This window comes from Stenella coeruleoalba, assembly GCF_951394435.1.
Source record: "Stenella coeruleoalba genome assembly, chromosome: 15".
Classification (NCBI taxonomy): Eukaryota; Metazoa; Chordata; class Mammalia; order Artiodactyla; family Delphinidae; genus Stenella; species Stenella coeruleoalba.
This window is the reverse complement of record NC_137161.1, coordinates 56,833,999-56,858,238: the sequence shown is the minus strand read 5'-3', so window position 1 is coordinate 56,858,238 and position 24,240 is coordinate 56,833,999. Positions and strand designations below refer to the sequence as shown.

Here is a 24,240-nt window from a genome sequence, read left to right as displayed (position 1 = left end):
CCAATGCAGCAATTTAAGCCTCTGAATCCTGAAAGAGTATGATTGTGCCTAATGATGGGGAGGAATGTCCTGATCCTATGCCCTGCTTTCTAATTAGCATCTCAAGCATGATTTTACTCCCAAGTAGAAGCCATCGCAAAAGTCTAGAATGCAGTCAGAAGAGCAGGAACGTCCTTTTGTGTTTTAGAGGACTTGGGACAAAAAGCACTGGAGATCGCCAAAGACCGACTAAGATACCTCAAGGGGTAGAGAGTTACAGAAGAAAAGATCCAGAAATAGACCCCAGTACATACATGATGTTCATATATAATGGCCTCACATTCATATAAGTGGGAGAAAGACAGATTACTCCATAAATGGTAACAACTGGAAAACCATCTGGAGAGATATAAAGTCGAATTCTTATTTCACACCTTTGAGCTAAAACAAATTCCAGATGGAGCCAAGATTTAAACGCAAAATAATAGAACCATTAAAATACTAAAAGAAAACGTGGGCGATCTTTTTATAAACTCTTGATGACCAGAAAACATTAAGGACGACATAAAATTCAAAATCCACATATTTAAAAAGGTATATTGAACAAATACAATAAGCGATTTCTGCCTTTAAAATCCACAAAGTTGAAAAAGATACAACTGGGGAAAACAGTTGTGTGAACCAAAGGAAAAGGCCATTTCCTATATATAAAGAAATTCTAGAAATCAATAAGAAAAAGATGCACAACTCAATAGAAAAATGGACCAAGGATCCTTCATTTGAAAAGAAAATATGAATAGTTCTTAAACATATTAAAATGTGGTCACCCACACTAATTATAAGGTAAACGTAAATTTAAACTATAATAATATATTTTTAACATCTAACTGGCAAAAATCTGAATGTTTGATAATGAATTGTCACTGAGGTTTTGGGAAATAGTCATTTTCACAATTGCTGATGGGAAGATAAATTGATAAACCTCTATGAAGCGCAATTTGCCCCACACCTTTTTTTTTTTTTTTTTTTGATACAGGTATATATTGAAAAATGGTTTCCACAGTAAGGTTAGTTAACATCACATAATTACAATTTTTGTTTTGGTGAGAACATTTAAGATCTCCTCTCAGCAACTTTCAACTATACAATTTAATATTGTTAACTATAGTCACCATGCTGTACCTTACATCCCCAGAACTTGTTAATCTCATAACTGGAAGTTTGTACCCTTTGACCAACCTCTCCCCATTTCCGCACCCTCCAACCCCTGGCAACCACCGTTCTACTCTCTGTTTCTATGCAACATCTGGCTTTTTTCTTTTTTAGATTCCACATACAAGTGAAATCCTACAGTATTTGTCTTTGTCAATCTGATTTATTTCACTTAGTATAATGCCCTCAAGGTCCATCCATGTTGTCACAAATGGGTGAATTTCCTTCTTTTCATAGCTGAATAACATTCCATTGTGTGTGTGTGTGTGTGTGTGTGTGTGCGTGCGTGTGTGTGTGTGTATCACATTTCCTTTATCCATTTATCCACCAATGGACACTTAGGTTGCTTCCATATCTTCGCTATTGTAAATAATGCTGCAATGAACATGGATGTTCAGATATCTCTTCAAAATAATGACTTCATTTCCTCTGGATATGTACCCAGAAGTGGGATTGCTGAGTCATCTGGTAGTTCTATTTTTAATGTTTTGAGGAACCTCCAGACTATTTTCTATTGTGGCTGAACCAATTTACATTCCCACCAACAGTGGCACAAACTTTTTAAGTTAAAAATGCACATACTATGTGACCCAGCAATTCCACTGGAAAAAGTTATCATATTTGGACTTGCGTGAAATTCTGTAAATACAAAGGTTATTTGCAATATTGCTTGCAATAGTGAAATAGTGAGCATAACCTAAAAACTATAAATAAATCATCAGTAAGATAGATTATGGTATGTGCTTAAAATGGAATACTGCTTTTGTAGCAATATAGAACAGTCTCTAAGATACATTGTTAAAATTGACCAGGAGGGTGGGGCAGGTACAGAACGGTGAATATAGTAAGCTGGTGTAGGCGACGGAGGTGGGGGGGAACAGATAGGGCATAATGTATAGGATGGAAGTGCACAGAATATATCTGGAAGGACACACAAGAAACCCAATACCAATAGTTGACTCTGGAGAGGGGAAATGCATTGCTGAGGCAGCATACCCTTTTATATACCACGTGCATGTATCACCCATTCCTTTTTTTTTTTTTTTTTTTTTTAATTTAAAAGGTAGTGCAGGGAATTCCTTGGCAGTCCAGTTGTTAGGATGCCACTGCCAGGGCCCTGGGTTCTACCCCAGGGCACTAAGATCCCACAAGCTGTGCAGAGCAACAAAAAACAAAATGTAGTTCAGTTGCCATCTCTGGGTCATTTAAAGAGGGATGACTATTTTAGCCAACTACCATAAAGAATAAGCAAGCATCATTAGAATGGTTCCAATAGATTCCTTTATAACTTGGGAATTCTAGGAATTTCCTGAAATACGTCAGCAGTAGCTAATTTAATTGCACTAGAGATGAAGGAAGTATTTCTATTAGATTTGTAGAAGCATAACATGCTTTTGAACTTCAGGTCCCCAAGGCTATTAGCAGATGGCTGAGGGAGGCTCTCTGGATCACCCAGCCCCCTGTCATGGCCTTGGGAACAGGCAGAACTCCCTTCCTCACGGCACTGATGACCACCCAATTCCCAGGGGCCATCTCACACACAGAGATAGAGAACAGAATGTAGTTCTTAACATAAATGGAATTTGGAGCTATTTTCAAAGCTAGAACACATTCACACTGTAATGTGAAGGCATTTTTAGCTTCCAAATGGTACCTGACATTTCAGGGTTTACTATCTGCCAAGCCTTTACATGGATCATCGCTTCTAATTCTCACCAAGAGATGGGGGGGAGGGGTCTGTCATTATTTCCACTCACAGGCGAGGAAACTGAGGCTTAGAGACGTTTGTCCAAGGTCTCGATGCAAGACTCAAAACCAGGCAGTCTGACTTCAGAAATCCAGAAAACTCTATACTGCTTTTCTTTTTTTTTAAAATAAATTTATTTATTTTTGGCTCTGTTGGGTCTTCGCTGCTGTGTGCGGGCTTCTAATTGCAGTGGCTTCTCTTGTTGCGGAGCACGGGCTCTAGGCACGTAGACTTCAGTAGTTGTGGCATGTGGGCTCAGTAGTTGTGGCTTGCAGGCTCTAGAGCTCAGGCTCAGTAGTTGTGGCGCACGGGATTAGTTGCTCCGCGGCATGTGGGATCTTCACAGGCCAGGGCTCGAACCCATGTCCCTTTCATTGACAGGTGGATTCTTAACCACTGCGCCACCAGGGAAGCCCTCTTTATACTGCTTTTCAAATCACAAAGCCTCTCATCACCTCTCACCAGCCACTCATCCTCCACACACATGAATTTTATGTCTTTTTTTTCTTTCTTTTTGTTGCACCAGGTCTTAGTTGCAGCAGGTGGGCTCTTTAGTTGCAGCATGTGTGCTCCTTAGTTGTGGCTTGCCAGCTCCTTAGTTGTGGCATGAGAACTCTTAGTTGTAGCAGGCACGTGGGCTCTAGTTCCCTGACTGGGGATTGAGCCCCGGGTCCCCTGCACTGGGAGCTCGGAGTCTTAACTGCTGCACCACCAGGGAAGTCCCTATATATCTTTTGCTGTGCTTCTTCTAGTACACTAGATGGGGTGGTAGACAGAATAATGATCTCCCAAAGATGTCCACACCCTAATTCCCAGAACTGGTGAATATGTCATGTTACATGACAAAGGGGAATTAAAGTAGCAGGTGAAATTAAGGTTGCTAATTAGCTGATCTTGCGGGGGTGTGGGGGTCTTATCCTGGGTTATCAAGATGGGTCCAATGTAACCACAAAGATCCTTAAATGTGGAAGAGGAGGCAGGAGAGGAGGTCAGAGTTACGTCAATGAAAAAGACTCAGCTGCCCATTGCTGGCTTTGAAGATGGAGGAGGGGCCATGAGGCAAGGGAAGCAGGCAGCCTCTAGAAGGTGGAAAACAAGAAAACAGATTCTCCCCTAGGGCCTCCAGAAAGAAATGCATCCCTACTAAAAACCTTGATTTTGGCCCACGGAGAGCCTTTTCAGACTTCTGATCCCCCCAGCCCCAAACCATAAGATAATAAATTTGTGTTTGGCTCTTGACCACTTGAAATGTGGCTGGTGTGACTTAAAGACTGAATTTTTGTTTAATTTAATTTTAATTAATTTAAAGTCATACAGCCACATGTGGCCCGTGACCATCATGTTGGACAACAAAGCTCTAGGTGACTACAATTATGGGTAGGTACCCCTCCTATAATATGAATCACCCCCTCCTCTCTGTTCTCCTGATGCCACTCAAGTCTCCAAGCAGCAGGGTTAGAGTCAGCCCTGGAAACACAAGAGGGAAAACACAGTGGTCAGGAGCTAATATTCTGTGACAACCACTTCCCTGACGTGTAACCTGGTGTATCAGTCAGGGCTCTCCAGAGAAGCAGAACTGGTAAGATACAGATAGAAATATACAAACGGAAGTTGATTATAAGGAATTGGCTCATGGGATTATGGAGCCTGAGAAGTCCCACGACCTGCCATTTGCAAGCTGGAGCCCCAGGAAAGCGGGTGGTGTAGTTCAAGTCCAAACCCAAAAACCTGAGAACCAGAGAAGCCAGTTGTATAAGTCCCAGTCCGAGTCCAAAGGCCAGAGAATGAGGCTCACCGATGTCCAAGGACAGGAAAAGATGGACGTCCCAGCTCAAGCAGAGAGAGCAGATTCGCCCTTCCTCCGCATTTTTGTTCTATTCAGGTCCTCAACAGATTGGATGATACCCGCCCACATTGGTGAGGGCGATCTTCTTTCTACAGTCTACTGATTCAAATGCTAACCCCTTCCAGAAACACCCTCACAGACACACCCAGAAATAACACGTTACCAGCTATCTGAGCATCCCTTAGCCCAGTCAGGTTGACACATAAAATTAGCATCACACCTGGAGCAGATGACTTAACCATCTTAGAATGTGATGGTCCATATAAAGGGCCTTGCACACAGTAGGTTGTCAATCCAGGTTATCCACTGTCAGGAATGTTATAGTTCTCTTTTACGATGCTTTTGTCTTCCACAGTTGGATGGTGGGAGTTCTGATTCGTCCTGGCTCCTCTCTCATCTCCACCATCACCTAGCACAATGCCTGGCACACAGTAGGTCCTCAGTTTACGTGTTTGAAGGGAATTGAACCCATTTAAGTCTCAATACCTTTAAATGATTAATGTTGTATGTGTGGTTTTAGGTATTAAATACGCTGAGAATAAGTGTGCTGGTGGAAAAGATGCTTTCCTGTAGCTAAAAGAGGCTGGATCGAGTGTGCTGGGGGGAGAGGTAATTTCAAAGGCACCTAGAAACTCTCCTTCTCCCTTTACCATCACCCCCACTCCAGAAGTTACCTCTCCTACAAGCCCATGCCTGTAATAGCTTTACCCCCCAAAAAAATGATTTAAGGTTTTTATTCCACAAAGAAGATTAAATATACCAAAGAAGGGATGAATTGACTTAAATTCACACTTAACAGGGAAGCATAAAGTTGGCAGGAACCTTACAGGTTGTTCAGCGATTCTGAACCTTGCAGCAGGTTAGAATCTCCAGAGCAATTCTAGAAATTACTAATGGAATCAGAATCCCTGGGGGTGGGGCTGGCATCCGTATTTCTAAAGCTCCCAGGGGACCCGAATATGACGCCTGGGAATGAGGACCACTGGATCGTCCTTTTTTTTTTTCTTGAGGGAAAATTTATCTAACATAAAATAATGAACCATTTGAAAGGGAACAATTCAATGGCTTTTAGTACATTCACAGTGTTTTGCAAGCAACACCTCTATGTATATAGTTCCAAGACATTTTTCATCACCCCAAAAAGAAGCCCAGATCCATTAAGCAGGCACCCCCATTACCCTCTTCCCCCAACCCCTGGAATCACTAATCTATGTTCTGTCTCTGTGGATTTACTTATTCTGGACACTTCATAGAAATGGAATGACACAACCTGTGACCTTTTGTGTCCGGCTTCTTCACATAACATCTTGTTGTCAAGGTTCATCCATGTTGTCACATGCATCAGTACTTTATTCCTTTCAATGTTTGAATGATATCGCATTGTACGGATGGACCACGTCTGTCTATCCATTCATCCGTCAATCGATATGTGGGTTGTTTCCAGTCACCTCCTTTTAAAGATGGGGACGTGAGGCCCAGAGGGCAGAGGGGCTTGCCTGAGTCACACTGTTCTGGGAGGCAGGTCAAGGCTCAGACCCTCGTCTCTGGAGGCACTGTCAAGGTCACCTCCAACTACACTGCCCCCCCGTTCCCAAGTGAGTGTGTCAGAAGGCCATCTGTGTGTGCTTTGAGAGGCGCTCCAGCTGCCCCCCGGCTTCCCCACAGGGAGGATCCGGAGGAAGGGCAGCAGGGGTGGGGAAGGGGAAGAGAGGCAGGCGTGGCCCCCACTCTCACTCTTTGTCTCTCTGTCCCCTGCCCTGGGTTGGCTCACGTAGCTCCTCTGCGTCAGGCTGGAGCCCCCCGGGCCTGAGATAAGAACTTCAGAGTGACTAGTGCATTTGGGGGGTGGTCCAGGGTGTGAGGCGGGAAGGAGAGGAGCCCAGGAAAAGTGCATTAAGAAGCAGGTCATTGCTGTGGGCACCTGGGGTCCACACCTGGCCGGCCACACTGAGCAGTGGTGTAGGAGACACCTCTGAGTTGCCCCACCTGACATGAGAAGACCCTGGAGTGTTTAGCCTCCAATCCCCATTCATCATTCTCCCTGGGGCTTTACCTCCTTGACACTGGTGCCTCACATGGGGGGCTGAGAGCCAGGCCCCAGGCAGAGAGCTACAGGTGCCAAGGTGGGTACAGAACAGAGTAGGTGACAGGGGAAGTGATGGGTACTGATAATGTGTGCTCTCCCCTCTAGTTTCCCATCTGTAAAATGGGTCTTAAAGGGAGATAGCACATAAAGCACAGAGGCAACCCTCAACAAGGGTTCAACACTTGTTCTCCTCACATTCACCCCCATTTACTCAGCAAACGTTTATTGAGCACCTACTATGTGCCAGGCATCTTACTAGAGGCTCTGGATGCAGAGAGAGCTCACAGGGTGTCTTAGTCCATTTGGGCTGCTGTAACCCGATACCATAGACAGTGTGGCTGAAATAACAAACATATATTGCTCACCATTCTGGAGGCTGGGAAGTCTGAGATCAAGGCTCCAGCAGATCTGGTCTCTCGTGAGGTATTCTTCCTGGTTTGCACTGGCTGTTTTTTCATTGTATCCTCACGTGGTGGAGAGAGAGAGAACTAACTCTCTTCCTCTTCTTATCAAGACACTAACTCCATCATGGGGCCTCTACCCTCATGACCTAATCACCTTCCAAAGCCCCCACCTCCCAATACTATCACATTAGAGCTTCAACATATGAGTTTGTGGGGGACAGGGGGTGGGTCACAGGCAGTGGGTCTACAGCAGAGGTAATCCCTGCTCATCCCAACAACTTCCTTCTCAACGTCCTCTCTGAGCCAGTCGCTAAGAGGAATGGACTTGCTATAGCCACAGTTCCTTCACCCAGATCCACAGATCACTGCCAATCTCAGCTCAACTGTTCTGATGGTCCACGGGCCCCTCACTCTCCCCCCAAAACCTCTGAAAGTTAATTCGGGGCAGATGGGAACGGTCAGGCTTCAGCCATTTTCAATCTTGGAAACCTCCAAAAATAGCTAAACTCTAATGCATATTTCAGGTTAGACTTGTTTATTTTCCCTTTCTGAGCCAGCAAGCTAATTTCCCCAGAGGGGGAAGGAAAGAAAAGGCTGCTTTCAGAAAACAGAAAACTCAGCTTTAGCTTCTCCCTTGATTGCCTGTGGGGAGATGCCTCTTGTGCCCCCCATCTCAGTGCTCTCAAAGAGGCCCAGAGAGCATGGTCTTTCTTCTCTGTGGGCAAGAGGTTGGAAAACACCCAATCCCGAAGCCCAGTGGGTGCATGACTCTGGGCACAGATTTCCAGACCTCCTCAGCTTGCAAAGGGAGAAGCAGGAGGCAGCAGCTAAATGCCAGCCTTGGTCCTTTCTCAATAACCAGACTGGGGAAAAAATAATAATTACTGTGCTTAAATTCCAAAGTGAGGAAGGACCCTGGTAGACCAGGTGTCTGCACAGATAGAGCCAAGGATGGAGTGATGATGAGTTGGCCTTGGGCATAGTATTAGCAGAAAAATCTACTGTTTGGATGTGTTACTAACACAGAAGCTCAACTGTATTCAACCAGAATGGAAGGTGGTGAAAATACAAGCAAGAACCCTCGATTTCTCCATCTATTGACTGTTAGCAATTTGTGAATCACCTGAAGGCAGAGAGGGTTGTAGGGCCAGACGTCTGCACAGACTTTCCTTCTGCTAGAGGAGCTACGGGGATAAGGACTACCCTGCCAAGCCCCCCAGGCCATTCCACCGTGAGGCCATTTATGGCAATGATGGAAACCTCATTCTCCTATAAGTGTTTCATGACTCCAGAACATCAAAAATGACATGCAGAACTTGGCTCCAGAAAGAACAAGACAGTGAGAAAGTTATCAGGCAGTGGTCCTTACCTTGGGGCTTCATAAAGACTTGGGGTGGTGGGCAGTCGCTGTCTCTCTCTCCCACCTGCAGAAAATCAAGAAGCTAAACTCAACATCCAGGACATGCATAAAGAAGAGGATTCAATGATCTAGGCAGTCTGGCCAAATCATCACCTTTGAGATCAACTCAAACCACCACACAACTTTTTCCTTCAGTCTCTTGAAATTCACAAGGGTGATAAAGCGACCAAGGCCACTAGGACCTCGAGCTGTCTTTCTGTTTTCTAGAGACACTCTGGAAAGCATGACCTCTGAAAAGAAGCGTTCCAGAACCTTAAGGATAGGAGCAAAAGCCAGGGTAGTCTGACCCTAAATGGATTGCTCCTTTTTTTTTTTTTTTTTTTTTTTGCGGTACGCGGGCCTCCCACTGCCGCGGCCCCTCCCGTTGCGAAGCACAGGCTCCAGACGCGCAGGCTCAGCGGCCATGGCTCACGGGCCCAGCCGCTCTGCGGCATGCGGGATCCTCCCGGACCGGGGCACAAACCCGTATCCCCTGCACCGGCAGGCGGACTCTCAACCACTGCGCCACCAGGGAAGCCGGGATTGTTCCTGTTTAAATTCATATTATCAGACATACACTACGTGCCTGACTGTACTAGTCACATCCACATGTGCTGATTCCACACGGGAGGTATTAGTATTCCACTCTTGGCCAAACCTCGTCAGTTAGGTAGATTTTGTATTTTTAGTCTTAATTTACATATGAAGAAAATTAGGCTCGGCATGTTCAAATGACCTGTCCGAAGTTACTTAGGTAATATGTGATGGGGTCAGTGTTTGAATCCATATCCAAACTTCAATGAACACTTTCCACTTCACGGCTCTAGAAGACATGGAAATTCCATGAAAATCACAGAGCCATGCTTGATGTGTTCCCACAAAGCCATTTCTTTTATACTTCTGCTCATCATTGCTGGGTGCCAAAAGAAAGAATTTGCTCTTCTTTCTCTTGTCTCTCCTCTGCCTGAAAAACTCATTTGCATTAGGTCTTAAACAATGCAGTTGGCTCATTCTCTTAGGCAACAGTGGAGGATAGGGACTAGCTTTTTCTGGAACCTGACAATGTCTAAATCAAAACTTTTCCTCCAGTAACAGGCAGTCAGGGTGGACCTTGTCCAATTCTTTTTTACTTCCAGGACAGTTGGTGTCTGTTCCTCCCACCCTGCTTTTCTAAACAACTTCCTCTTGGAGAAGGGATGACACATATGCACGTGCACTCTTTCCTCCTTTGCCCATGGCAGACATTTCTAATCAATCTTGACATTCCATTTCACTGATCCTCACCTCGACCTCAATCTTCTCTGTTAAGTTCCAGGCATCCACTACCAACACAAAGGAATTGACTTTCCATCCTTTTTCTTTTTTTTTTTTTAGTTTTTTCATTTTTTATTTTGAAATAGGTTTGAACTTACAGAGAAGTTGCAAGAATAATACTGTTTCTCATACACTCTTTATACAGATTCATCAATTTTTACTATTTCTCCACATGATTCAGCATTCTCATTCTCTACACACACACATACACTTTTTCTGAACCATCTGAGAGTACATTAAATGTATCATGTAACTTTATCCCTTAATACTGTAGTGTGTACTTCCTAAAAACAAGGACTTTAACCTCTGTAACCACCATACACTTATCAAATTCAGGAAATTTGACTGTGTTACTTTAATCTACAGTCCAGTCCATCCTTTTTCTACAGCAATGTTCCATCTAATGGTGTTTCCAAACCACCCTTTTGCACTGGAAAGATAATACCATACCTCACCCCATCAATCTGCTGAAAGCCGGGCTCATTTTAGAAAAGCCACTTCCTATAATAGAATCTGAGTGTGGAGTACTCTGTTAAACCATTTAACCTGACACGTATTAATTAAATACGAACAGAATTTGTCCCGACCTGAATTCATAACAAGTTCATTCCATGTGACTTCACCTAAATGTTCAAATTTCCTATGAGAATTTGAGGAGAATTTCAAAACATCTCGTGAGATAAAGGCCATTTTGCCAAGGGCATTTTGAAAGCAAGTGTACCAATTATGGGTTAAACTAAAAGTGTGAGTCTGAATCTCCCCACCACACAGGTCTGCACGGAGCATCAGTTAAGTTACGTGATGCAGCAAATTACATGAGCTCCAAACTCCAGGGCAGATGTGGCTGCATTATTCATAGTCTGTGTTCAACATTCCTCACAGCCAGAGGCACCCGCTCACCATGACCTGTGTGGGGGCTTCCTGCCTTCCTTTCCCAATTGCAATAAGAAAACAAAACTCCCACAATCAGAACTTGTCACTACCACTTAGATGAGACCCAGAAGCCAGAGTTCCTGGAGGTGGAGATCACAGACTTGGAAAGGACTGTGATAAGACGCAGCATCATCAAAACCCACCCAACACAGAGGCCACCGTGACCCAAAAGAAGAAGAAAAAGAAGGAGAAGGGGAGGAGGAGGAGAAAGCCACTCAACACACTCCCTCTTCTCTGTGGGTTCTACTCAGTAAATCGTGTGCTGATTTTTCTTGTCTTTGCCTCTAGGGAGTTATAATAAAGCTGTAATTTTGCATATGGCCTCGGTTTAGCCACATATGTTCAAATGAAAGATAAACTCTCAAGGAAAAATCATCCTATTCAAAAGTGAAAGCTTACTTGAAATGTAAATGTTGCTTCAATCCTAACGGAAAGAATTCTTCCGGCTCATACTGGAATTCAGTCTGTTCCTCCATGTGGCCTTGGTACCCACACTCTCCACTCCTGTGCCCCAGGCAGACATCACTAATCAATCCTGGCTCTCTTTCACTCTGAGGTGGAAAGCAGCCTCGGAACTGCCCTCTACACAGGGCTCCAAGAAGCTACTATCAGTCAGTGAGAGTTGTCATGTAAGATAAAAGCTGTTTTGCCATTCCACCATCTAGAATTTATTTATGTGGCCAGGTGCTCAACTTTGACTGCTATGGACCACATATAATCCCTCTTCCTACTTCCAAACTTGTCTATCACATTCCTTAGCTATTCTCCAACACCCAAGCATCAGACATAGACTGTCAGCGGAGGGACCCAGATCATTCCTGCTTTTTCCAAGCTCATCCTTGAATCTATTCAGCCTCATCTTACTCTACTGATAAGATCTCCCCTATCCCTAGATCTGATGTTTTCCCATTGTCCTCTGGTCCCTTGGACTCCTTACATTATCACTCTTCAACTATCCCCTCACACCCTTGCCCCTGTTGACTTGTCCTAACCCCCTTGGAAAGAAATCTTTTGACAAAGTCAGCCCATTGTAGAAACACAGTGATGACAACTGAAATTCCAGTTTTTGCAAAGAATCTTCACATCCATGATCTCAGGGGATAATCCAAATCCTTTTGGGAGGCATGGTCCTCTTAACGACCATGAGATTTGACAACAAACAGAAATGGATCCAAACCTTGTCTCTGCCAGTGACCAGCCTGGGGACCTTTAGCATATCACTTCCCCTTCTGAGACTCAATTTCTTCATCTGGAGATTGGAGCAGAACTTACCTCCCAGGGATGTTGTGAAGATTAATGAGATAATGCACTCAAGGTGCTTATCACAATGTCAGGCAATCAGAATAGATGGCTACAGTGGTTTTTAGTTAACAGAACCTGTCTTAGATTTGGGGTCTGAGAAGGGGACCCTAAGATAAGGATTTGAATGCAAACAATGTATTTGTGAGGTGATCCCAGGAAGCACCAGAAGGAAATGAGACAGGGAAGGAAAGGAACCCAATAAAGGATGTGTTTTGAGTAGGTCTCCACTGTGGGCCGCTGGGGCTCCATCCCAAGTGAGACTCTAGGAGATGTTGTAGAACATTCCCCCAGAGTTATCCCACCCAAGGGGCATTTATGCACCAACTCCTGTTCCTATTGGTTGAGGGCTGCTTCTGATGGTGTTGTATCCCCCCACTCCTGACGCCTTGCACACAGGACAAGCATGATCCTAAGACTGGGGGGAAGCCCTCAGGCACAGCTGCAGGCTCCTTGCAGACAGAAGCTGTTGCTGGGAAGAGTGAGTGGTGGGCGGGGAGAAGCCAAAGCCTGTGCCCCAGATCCCCAAGGTCTCACAGACACCGAGTGGCAGTGCAGCAGGAAAGAAAAAGTATTGTTCCAGGTTCAAATTGTAGCCTCACCACTTTCACAGGTGTAAAATGATGATATTGATACCTATCTGGTGACGTTTCATGGGGAGTGAGTATGCTCAAGAAATGTGGTGGCAACAAAACTGCTCAGTGACCTTCCCTTTTCTTCTGACCCCAGCGTTCTTCCACGAGAATAGGTAGCCTCCCTGAAGGCAGCGAAACTTGTTTTCTCCATCCACCCACCCACCCATCCATCCATCCAACCATCTAATAGCTACTGAATACCTCCTGGATACAACTCCCACACAGGAGATAGAGATACTCTAGTGAATAGACATGGTCCTGGCCCTTCTCCTGAATGAATACAAAAGCAATCAAATAAGCAATTAAGGAATACAGGTGATGTAGAAGCAGTTTCTACAGCCGTGCTTCTCACACTTTCATGTGCCTGGTCTCAAGTGGGGCTTCAGATTCGATGTTTCCAACATGCTCTCAGCTGATTCTGATGCCACACAGTTTGAGCAGAGAAACTCTGCAGAATTCATAGGGGAAGCAAAGGAGGAATTCATTCATTCATTCATTCACTCATTCATTGCCTACTCATCAAGTTATCTAGACATTGGTTTCCTCTGCTTCTGGAAAGAGGAAGAAGCTATGGCGCTCATGAGCTGGAAAGGATCGTTCAAGATGATTTAATCCAGATGCACAGGAAGGCGACTCTCTTACCATCCCCAAGTAAGGGCCATCTAGGGTCTTCATGAAGCGGTAGAAACACCTCCCCTCTCTGGATACTTGAGTGGCCAAGAAATGTTTCCATGGCCCCAGGTCTTGCATGGGGGTGAGTAGAGGAAACTTTATAAAACTAACACGCCTCCTGTAAGCTCAGAGTACACTCTGGCTTGCACCTGTGGGACCAGACTCAGAATGCAAGCTTGGTACAAAGTGGGCATGCACTGAGGCTGCAGCCACTGAATGAGCCGGGTAATGGGGGGAGCAGACTCCACCACGCAGATTTCCAATCCATCCCCTATAGCTTTTTTCCAGAGAAACTTTCTAGTTCCTTCCCTTTTTTTGAACACATCCATCTAATTAAGCCTAAAAGAGCTAGCTGGAAGTGCATTCAAACGGGGTGAGATTTTATTTGAAGCTCCCTGAACCTAAATATAATAACAGGAGCAGAGAATCTGCCCTGAACAGGCTGCAGAGACCTCCAGGGTCAGTGAAGATTTTCAATAAGCAATGTGTGTATTGTTATTAAACATTTCATCATATAAGATTATGACGTAATTTGTGGGAGAATAGGGGATGACACCGAGAATCCTGTACTCTTAGAAGAAATCCCCTCCTTTTGTTTTTGCTCAAATTAGCTTGAACAGGTTTCTATGTCTTGCAACTAGAAGACTCTTGATTAAGAGACGGGTTTCCAGATGGTCCAGGCCAGGCAATGTTCCCAGCTCAATGGACATTTATTAATGAATGCATGAGTAACACTGTAACCCCAAAGAAAGTAATTATGTGAAATTTTTGGTATCAGCAAGACACAAAGGAGGTCCTCCCTCACCCTCAATATCTTACTCTGCTGGTACCGCCCAGCCTCTGGCAAAAGGAAGATTACAAATTCAGCACTGGCAAAAGGTGAGGAGAATTTGATGTTTGGAAAGATCTCTGAATCCAAAGATGTGAGTCTGGGTTTTAGTCTCTGCTGCAATACCCAGTGACCAAATGACCTTAAATAAATGACTCAGTCCTCAGGGACTTCTCCGGCAGTCCAGTGGCTAAGATTCTGCCTTCCAATGCAAGGGGCACGGGTTCAATCCCTGATCTGGGAACTAAAATCCCACATGCCGTGGGGTATGGACAAAAATTTAAAAACAAAAAAGACTCAATCCTCAATTTTTCCTATCCTAACATGGATCTGTAGTAGAAATGTGTTGGCTGCCTGTTCCGCATCTGCACCCACTGCCTTCTCCCTAACGGCATCAATATCCTTTATGGGAAATTGACTCCAAGCCAATCAGCATTTTCAGAGCCCCCTCAAGCCACTGTCCCTAGTTCAGGAGTGGGCATGTGACCTCTGCGGGTGCAACTGAGGTGAACCTCCAGGCTCCTGCATGCAATGTGGAAACAAAAACACTCTTTCTGCTCTGTGGATGTGAATGAGAAAGCATAAAGTATTGTTTGTTGTAACCATATTGCAATCAAGAAAGAAGCCAGACTGAGAATGAATCTGACTTGCAAAATAACTGAAAAAAAAAAAAAAAGACAGAGAAATTAAGTCATAGTAATGATCGCACGGCACCCAAAACTGTTTCTTCCTCTGGGTATTTCAGTTCTATGTCAGTAAGTTCCCTTTATTTTTATGTCCATTGGAGTTGAGCTTTCTGTTACTTGAAAATGAATGCATTCATCCGTGGATTCCCAATTTTTTTAAGTGCCCTTATACATCACAGGATGGTTTGTAATGTCTGGACCAAAATCATATGATTTATATGAAAGGACTTTGTAAATCCTAAAGCTCTGTAGAAAGGTAAGTGAGGGTTGCTATTGCCCTGAAGACATCTGGAAGGAAAAGAGTTAATCTTTCCCCTGAGACCCAAAAGATAATTTAGTTCAATGTAATGAAAGAGGCAGAATGAAGGATTCATTTTGATAACAATTGGCTTTGAGAAGCAAAAGCCAATTATTCGAAGCTTACTGCTTATTTATTTGGTTCTGTTTAAGAGGATCCAGCAGGCTGAGCAGGATTTGCTCTAACTGGATTGGTTCAGAGAGAGCTGGGAAGCAGCAAGTTCACTCTCGGGAAAATTCCATCTCAGTATGCAAGTTGGAGGAGGCAATCAGGAATTCCAGCTCCTGAGAGATACCCCCCGCCCCCGCACCCCCACCCCGGGGGAGGACCCACCACCCTTGCTGTTCAGGGAAGCTCTGGTGTGAGGACGGTGCAGAAAAGCCCGTGGGGGTGGGCTTGCTGTTGGTCTTCCTATCGGTGGAAAGGACTGTGGTTCAAATCCACACTCTGTCACTAAACCTGCATGACCTTGGACATCTCCAAACCTCAGTTTCTTCACCTGCAGAATGGGAATGATAGCGCTTGCTCTGAGCCACATCACGGGATGTGTTAGCAAGAAGTGGGTGCAATTCCATCCTTCTTGCCATTCTATGGGAAAGGAAAGTGAGAGGCAAGACCTAGGAAAAAAAAATCATGGGGGAAGTGAGGGATGCAGGTGACAACTGCGTGGATTTTACATTATACCTTGGAAAAAACTTCTGCCAGTGCCTCTTATCTTGTCATATAGGCATTTGGCAATCATTTCACAAAAATCCACTGAGTTCCTATGATATTGCCAGGCACTGGGTACAGACAGAAACAAGACAGAAGAGACCCTGCCCTCGTAGATCTTACATTCTAGAAAGGAAAAAAAACAAGCAATAAATATATACACAAATAAAAAATATTATCTCATCTCTGGAAATGTCCTTGCTCAAAACTCATCTCTGAAAGAGGCCGCCCTATTTAATAAGTAATCCCGCCCACCCCACTGATATCCCAATCCCCTGCTTTTTTCTCCATAGTTCCTAACTCCTTCTAACATACCAGATAATTTATCCACACATATATGGCATATTTTCTGTCTCTCCTGTGAGAATGTAAGCTCCATGAAGGCGAGAATTATTGTGGTTTTTTTTCACCAATGTAGCCTAAGTTCCTAGAACAATCCCTGGTACATAGTAGTTGCTCAGTAAATGTTTATTGACTGCAAAGGTGCTACAGAAAAATAATGCAGGGTAATGGGATGGAGAGTGATGGGACAGAAGTGGGATTGGGGGCTTCATTTAGATAAAAGTCCAAGAAGGCTTCTCTGAGGAGGTGTCCCTTCAGTTGAGAGCTGCCTGGTGAGAAGCATGCAGCACATACAAAGACCTTGGGAAAGCGTCCCAGGCAGTGAACATGGCATGTGCAAAGGCCCTGAGGCAGGGAGGAGCTTGTGTGTTGGAGGGCTAGAAAGCCAAAGAGGCTGAGGAAGGAGGGAGAGGGGAGAGTGGTGGGAGACAGGGCTGGAGAGGTACAGGGGGTACACGAATTTCAAACCCTGCTAGTTGAACATTCTACAAATTCTCCACTGAATTGCAAAGAGTTATAAGTCACACACATGCTTATCAAAGTGCCTGGAATATAAAGAGGAGGTTCTTTGAGAAATACTTATTAGTCCAATTGATTCTCCTTCTTGCCATGGCCAGTTGGCTGAAGAATCAAAGGATATTCAGCCTTTCAAAGAAATGACCCAGGTAAGTTATGGCCATCTCCATCTTCACATAACTAAAGGGCAATTGTGGAGAAAGGAGAACAGAATTGTTCCAGGTGGAAAGGAAGTTCAATGGGTAGAGGCCACACGGAGAGAAATCCCAGCCCAATATGAGATGAACTTCCTTACAAACTCCACAATGGTGAAATTGGGGTAGTGAGTTTCCCACCACTGGAAAAGTTCAAGCTGAGGTTGAACTTCTACTTGGTAGGAATGCGTAGAAGGAGCCCAGGCACTGGGTAGACTGGATAACCTCCCAGGCATGCAATTTGATGACTTTATGATAATCTCTCAATCTTGCCATCCAAACACACTAGCGTTTGATCTTGCCTTTGTTTACAAACCCCATCAGTAAAATCCTCACAGAACGCATCTACCAATAAGGTAGCAAAGACTGGAATGCATAACAAGGGCTGAATGCACCCATCCTTTGTTCAATAATATAATATTTCTCTTGAACAATGCGTGAGCTGCTTTTCATTTCGGAAATGAAAGAGTCTACAATCCCACTGTGTGTCAAGCGAATATTTTTAAACATTTATAAACGGGAGGCAAAGACAGTGGTAAGAAGCTTAAGGACAGCAGAAACATGCATAGCTGAGAGCCAGCACCGGCGGGGGCTTCCATTAAATCCCCACTTTTGGGGTCCCCAAGGTCATGCAAGCAAAGACAAGAATCCAGGTCAAGACACCCCTTCTACAGGGCTTTCCCCAAGCCATGCTGACTTCCGGTCTCCAAAGAGGACTGGAAGAGGACAGTCGAGGATCAGCCCTAAAGTTCAGTGCTTTGCTCCCAAATTATTTTAAACTCGCGCTTGCGTCTGAGGGGTGGGTAAATTCATGGGGAGAGTGCCAGAGTTGCAGTGCCTACTTGATGCCCCCTTATTTGCTAGTATTGGAACATAGATCCAGCACTCAGCTGAAGAACTCTATCTCTCAGGCTCCCTTGCCAGGTATGGCCACATGAGATGCAAACAGATAATAAGTCAGGGAATGGAGACAGGGGACTTCCAGGAAGGGTCTTTAAATGGAGTCGACTCCCCTACGAAGTGCCCCCTTTGCTCTTTCCATCCTCCCCTTTTCCTGGTCCACAAGAATGGACCACTCTGATGGACGGTAGGCATCAACCCCAACCTAACCCCATGGGAGAGGGGCGTTGCCAAAAGAAGAAGAATGATTGTTTAACAAGGTCAGTGTAACAGTTGTCCCCTCTGTGTGGCCAGGCCTGGGAAGATGCAGAGAAAGTGAGGGTGGATCTGTTTGGATTTATGAATGAGATGGGGAAGAACATTCCAGAGGGTGGCCACAACATGGGCCTAGGCATGGAGGTGGGAAAGTGTGATGCTGTAGAGTCACCCTTCATGCCTGTGAGCAGGTGGCCAGAGGCAGGTAACGGCCAGATCGTGCAATGTCTCTAACACCAAAGAGTTTCCACCTCTCCTTGGCTGCTTTCTCATGCTAATGACACTGCGGTCCCATCTGAAAGCATTGGGCCACTTGAATCTTTTCTATTCGAAGAGGAAAATGACAGGTGATGTCGTCCTTGTTCTTTGGCTTCCAAGGCCAGTGGAGAGTGATGCTTTTTACTTTGAATATTCTCTTAGTGAATCTCTTTGTGTTCCATTTTAGAAGATGTTAGCAAGATGGGTGAAGTAGCAGTTGGAAATAGGGTGAAAGAAAGAAAGAAAGACAGAAAGAGAGAGAGAATAGGAAGGAAAGGAGGGAGGGAGGGAGGATGATGGGAGGGAGGGAGGGACACAATAACAGCGGACATGGAAGCCTTAAGCTAAGCACTTGTCTGACCCGCAGTTCGTTTATTCCTTATGACAATGCTATAGGGAAGGTAGGACTGTTCTAGCTCTTTTATCGCAGAGAAAACAGGCTCTGAGAGGCTATGGATTAACTGAGAGTGCACAGGCGAGGCTGGAGAGCTGGGCTGCAAACTCAGCTCTGCCTCACACTGTAACAGCCAATTCTTCTAACCACATGCCTCTCTCTAGATCTCTAACTTCTGTGCGTGACCAGAATAGCTACGTTCAAGAAGAGAAAAAAGGAGAAGATTGTTGAGTTGGCCAGAGAGAGGACAACTCATCTCCCATGAGCCACATATTATGATAAATCCAGACTTGCTGATTTCCTGCCCTCTACTGCCCTGCCTCTCTGAATCAAAGTTTATGGTCCCATTTTGCAGATGAGAAAGCTGAGGCCAGACAGTGTTAAGCCACTTGGAGTCCATATCCAAGTCCATTGTTCTCTTTCCTGCACCCCAGCTGCTCCCCACACTGGCCTAGCACACGTGACCCAACCCCCCAAAGCTATGGGTGGTGTCTATTCTCTGCTTGGCGGTTCCTGAGCGCTAGTCGGAGGCCAGGTGCATGGACCAAAGGTGCACACAGAGTGATCAGCCTGGAGCTGGTGAGGCTTCCGTGTCGGGGGCGGAAGCCCATCCTCCCTGCTGGCTTCATGCAGTGTGCAGTGGCACCCCAGGAAGCGAGGCCTCCTTAGCAGGGGGAAGCTGCAACCGGTGTCTCAAGTGTTGGCTGCAGAGCGAGCTGGTTTCAGCAGCTGGTTATCCTCCTGACTGCCCTGTCCACAACCCTGTCATCTCAAGGCTTTTTCTCTTCCTTTCTAGAAAGATCGACAGGCCCCCAGAAACTGTTCCCCCTGACAACTCAGGATACAATTAGGACTGGAGACACCCTGGGTGTAGATCTTACTGCTGAGATAATACGACAACTTCCAAATGTTGAGCCCCAACCTCTGCCCCAGACTACCTTCTAGACATGGGTAGGGAGGAGAAGTGTAAGTTTCAAGAGCTGGGGTCCAGCCGAAAGGAGATAAAGAGAGCGTTGGAATCCACTGAGCCTATTCTTCAGCTGTTAAGGTAATACCTTGATAGAATGAGTCAGGTGCTTTGCAACCCTCATGTTATTTAATCCTCTCAGGCTATCCTATGATGGTGACGTCATACCCATTTAACAGACAGAGAAACTGAGGCCATCTGACTTGTTTATGACCACACAACCATGAAACAGCAGAGCCAGGATTCAAACTCAGGTCTGTTTTAGGCCAACATCTTTTCTCTCTCTCCCTCTCCCTTTCTCTCTCTCTCCCCATCGCCACACTGGAGTTTAGTGAGTTACCATCCAGGTACACTGCCAGGTACCTCCAAGGTACTTAGTAAGCATTACTTAGCTAAGCAGCTGAGGAAATTTCCACATCTGTGTTTCCCAAGTAAAATGCCTTATGATGGTACAATAACTTTCTGTTTCCAAAGCACTTTCACGTGTCTGAGAAGCTGGCTACGCAAAGTAGCGACCAGGAACCAACAGCACTGGCATCACCATATAATTGTTAGATAGCCATGCAGAGTCTCGGGCCCCACCCCAGACCCACTCACTCAGCATCTGCATTGTAACAAGACCCCACATGATCTCGGGCACGAACTTAGAATCCCTGATCCAATCAGCCGAGGAGAATGTCCTTGTTATAACCAGAGCCGTTAAGTGACTTACCTGAAGACACACAGAAACAGCATGCCCTGAGTTTGCACGCCCACCCCTCACTGCCCTGCTGGCCTCCTGAGCTCCGTTTCATTAAGAAACTGGCTCCCCTACTTGAGTCCAAGCTCCCATTCACATCTTCCAAGTAGAAGGAAGCCAAGTTGTGGGGGACACTCAACTAGTCTCGTTAGCCATCAATGAGATAAAACAAAGGGTAGCACTTAGGATACAGTGATGGAGCCTCTCCCACAAGACAGGCAGGCGTTTGGTCATTAAAAACAGCTTCCACATCTCAGGATCGGATTGTGTATAAGGTACGTATCATAGCAACAGGGAGATGGGCTGCATCAGCATTTCTCTCTCGGAACCAGCTTTTTCCAGGGATTATAATGAACCCAGCACGTGGCAAACGCAAACTCCGCCTGTCCTTCACTGCAGACAGTGCCTCGGGTTCAGCAACTTGTGGATGTTCATCTGCAGAGTATGGATAAGCAGCATTTTTTTTCCATTTTAGTTTTTTCTATTTGCAAACAGAAAAGAATAACTCAAGGAACATTTTAAGTGGAACGAGAAGTCTTGTGAGTGATTTTGAGTTTTACTGCTGCTTGGAAATCAGTCACAGGATTTTCAGGGTTTACGATGTTGACGTGGCTGTGGGTCAGGCAATGCATTTGCAGCTTCAAACTAAATCGGAGAAAGGAAACACCAGCGATGAGCCTCGCGCTTTATTTTCATACCTGAAATCAACCCTCCCGGTGATGTCTCCTTTTTTCAGATGAGGAAACTGAGGGTCAGAGAGGATAAGCAATTTTTCTCAAGGTCACACAGCTAATGGGCTGGAATACGAGGCCAGGTCAACGTGACTGTAAAGCCCAGGCTTTTTCCTTTGCACCACAGAGCCTTGTGCTTTCAAAGCACTTATCAACGTTTGGTTTAATTAATTGTTCCATGTGTATTCAGCAAGTGGCCTTGCAAGAAGAGTAACATAGCCTTTGTTTCCTTGTCCGCTGTACTACATACCATCTATTGACTGCCTTCTGGGTGCCAAATCCTGGAAGGGCCTTTGCCTAAAAGCTCATAAATCCAGAGATAATAAGTACCTGTACATGTGTGCCACCTCCCCTCCATCACCCGTGGCAGACGGTCATAAACGACTAAGTCATTCTCTTCCTCTGTACCCAGACACAGCCTCAGAATCTTTCTTAACACCATGCTACAGGAAGCCACTGACAAACAAAGCTGAGTTATTGTAAGAGGCTTAACCAGATGTGCTGGGGCCAGTTCATAGTCTCTCATAAGAGCAAACTGCATATCACTTCCAAATTCCATAACAGGATTTCTTCAATCTGTTTATTCAAGGCTCAGAAGTTTGTTTAAGGTTGGGATTTTTACTAAGATTTTAGCAGCCACTCACACATAGTGTGACTACTGAATATCACAATCCTTTTTTCCACAAACACTTATGAATACCTACTAATAAATCCAGAAATGCCCTTTGCAACCAGGGTCTAGCAGGTGTGATGGAGTGGTAACGGGGAAGAGGGGGGGACAGCAAATGAAGCTTAATAATAATAATAGCTAACATCAGTTAAGCAGCTGTTACGTGTCACCTATTGTTCCAAGTACTCATACACTTATTATCTCATTTAACCCTCAACATCACTGTAAGAGTAATACTGTTATCATCATCCCATTCTTTAGAAGGGAACTTGATGCAGAGAGAAGTAAAGCAAACTGCCCAAGAACACACAGCCAGTAAGAGGCAGAGGAGGATGCAAATCTAGATGCCTCACTTCAGAGTCCATGCTCTTAAGCACTTGACAGAAGAGGGTTTGCCCGAACTGGGTTTTGAGAGATGAGTAGGAGTTTATTTGATCAAGGAAGGGAACATGGAAGACTTCTGAGCTCAGAGGCAGAAAAGTGCATGTCCATTTTGGGGGCACTCTGGTACTTTGTTTTTGTTTTTGTTTTGCGGTACGCGGGCTTCTCACTGTTGTGGCCTCTCCTGTTGCGGAGCACAGGCTCCGGACGCACAGGCTCAGCGGCCATGGCTCACGGGCCCAGCCGCTTCGCGGCATGTGGGATCTTCCCGGACCGGGGCACGAACCCGTGTCCCCTGCATCGGCAGGCGGACTCTCAACCACTGCGCCACCAGGGAAGCCCTGGTACTTTGGATGAAAGAGAGAAGGGAATGGATGCTGAGCATCCCGAACGCAATAATCCTGATGCCAGCAGACACTGCATACCACTCGACACGTACTGGGCACTGCTCTAAGTGACGTGTACGCTGACTCATTGACCTCCACAACAGTGCTGGCCGGGGTCTATGCATTTCCTCATCTTACAGTCAATCAAAGACCACCAGAAACACACCTGCAGTTAGAAGGTTGGCCTGACTGACTCATTGCAATGATGGAGAACACACACCACGGGGAAACAGAAGGTACGTCTGTAACAAGGTGTTAGAAAGGATTTATTATAGGATTCAGGCTCATGTTGGGTATTTGGGGAAGAGTTTAAGGAAGTGGGGCTTTATTCTGGATTGGCAGTATCAGGAAGTGAAAGTAATTCTATGACAATTTTAATAAGTCTCATTGGAAGATGGCAGGAATGAACTGAGACAAGCTGATTGGCAAAGAAACATCAGTCCCTCAGGTCAGCCAGGATAAGGGATTGTTTGGTCATTTTTGTGATCTGGACAATGCTCATGTTTTGTCTGTGTTTAGACATGATTACAAAGTGGTCTTGTTTTTGTCTTGACCCATTATGGTTACAGAGGTTCCTTTTCTTTTCTTGTAATTCACTAATGTATTTTATTGAGATGCACCTGACATATAACATCATGTGAGTTTAAGATGTACAGCAGTGTTGGTGTGATACATGTATATGTTGCAATATGATTGTCACTGTAGTGTGAACTAACACCTCTACCAGGTTGCGTAATGATCAATTCTTTTTTGTGGTGAGAACGATTAAGATCTAGTCTCTTAGCAACTGTGAAGTTTATGATACAGTATTGTTGGCTGTAATCACTGTACTGTGTGTTAGATCTCCGGAACTTATTTATCTACTAGTTGCAAGCGTGTATCCTTAAACAGCATCCCCCCAATTCCCCCTCCCCCAGCCCCTGGTCACCACCGTTCTACTCTCTGTTTTTACAAGTCACAGAAGGCCCTTGTCTGACGCTGACGTCCTGTGAAATTGTTCATGCTCAAGCAAGCACACCAGGGTCTAGCTGTGAGCCGGGCCAGCCCCAGGTAACCCCAACATTTGCTTATAGTACAGGCCAGCTCCTGGATGTCAGGGGCCGCTTTTCTCTTTCTCAGAACGTGCCCCAAATCACATAGCTGGTTAAATAATGGAGCTAGGACAAAAGCGAAGGCAGCCTGCCTCTGGAGTGTTCGGTTTAAACCACTGCATCCCCTTGCTTCTCTTCCTTGATGTTGCAGGATCCCAAGAACTACGACAGAAGGAGGCGAACACGTTTCCTAAGCGTCTACTCTTAGCAGGCACTGACATAGGTCCTTTCAACTCTTTAAAATCATCCACCCTTGTGTTAGTTTCCTAGGGCCACCATAACAAGGCACCCCAAACTGCGTGGCTTAAAACAATAGAAATGTATTCTCCCACAGTTCTGGAGACCAGAGGTCAGAAATCAAGGTGC

At 45.2% G+C, this 24,240-nt stretch overlaps 1 long non-coding RNA gene across 3 annotated transcripts in view; it reads right to left on the bottom strand.

Annotated features, from left to right (window-relative positions):
• Positions 1–24,240, bottom strand: part of LOC307198605 — a 227,260-nt gene that overhangs the window by 80,756 nt on the left and 122,264 nt on the right. For 2 of the 3 annotated variants that reach the window (XR_013831652.1, XR_013831653.1), the window contains exons 3-4: positions 8,644–8,698; positions 7,247–7,334 (exon numbers count right to left, since the gene is read on the bottom strand). This is a non-coding gene — a long non-coding RNA (uncharacterized lncRNA). Of the gene's footprint in view, positions 1–7,246; positions 7,335–8,643; positions 8,699–24,240 lie in introns of those variants that run through there. The other variant, XR_013831651.1, reaches the window with a different exon arrangement.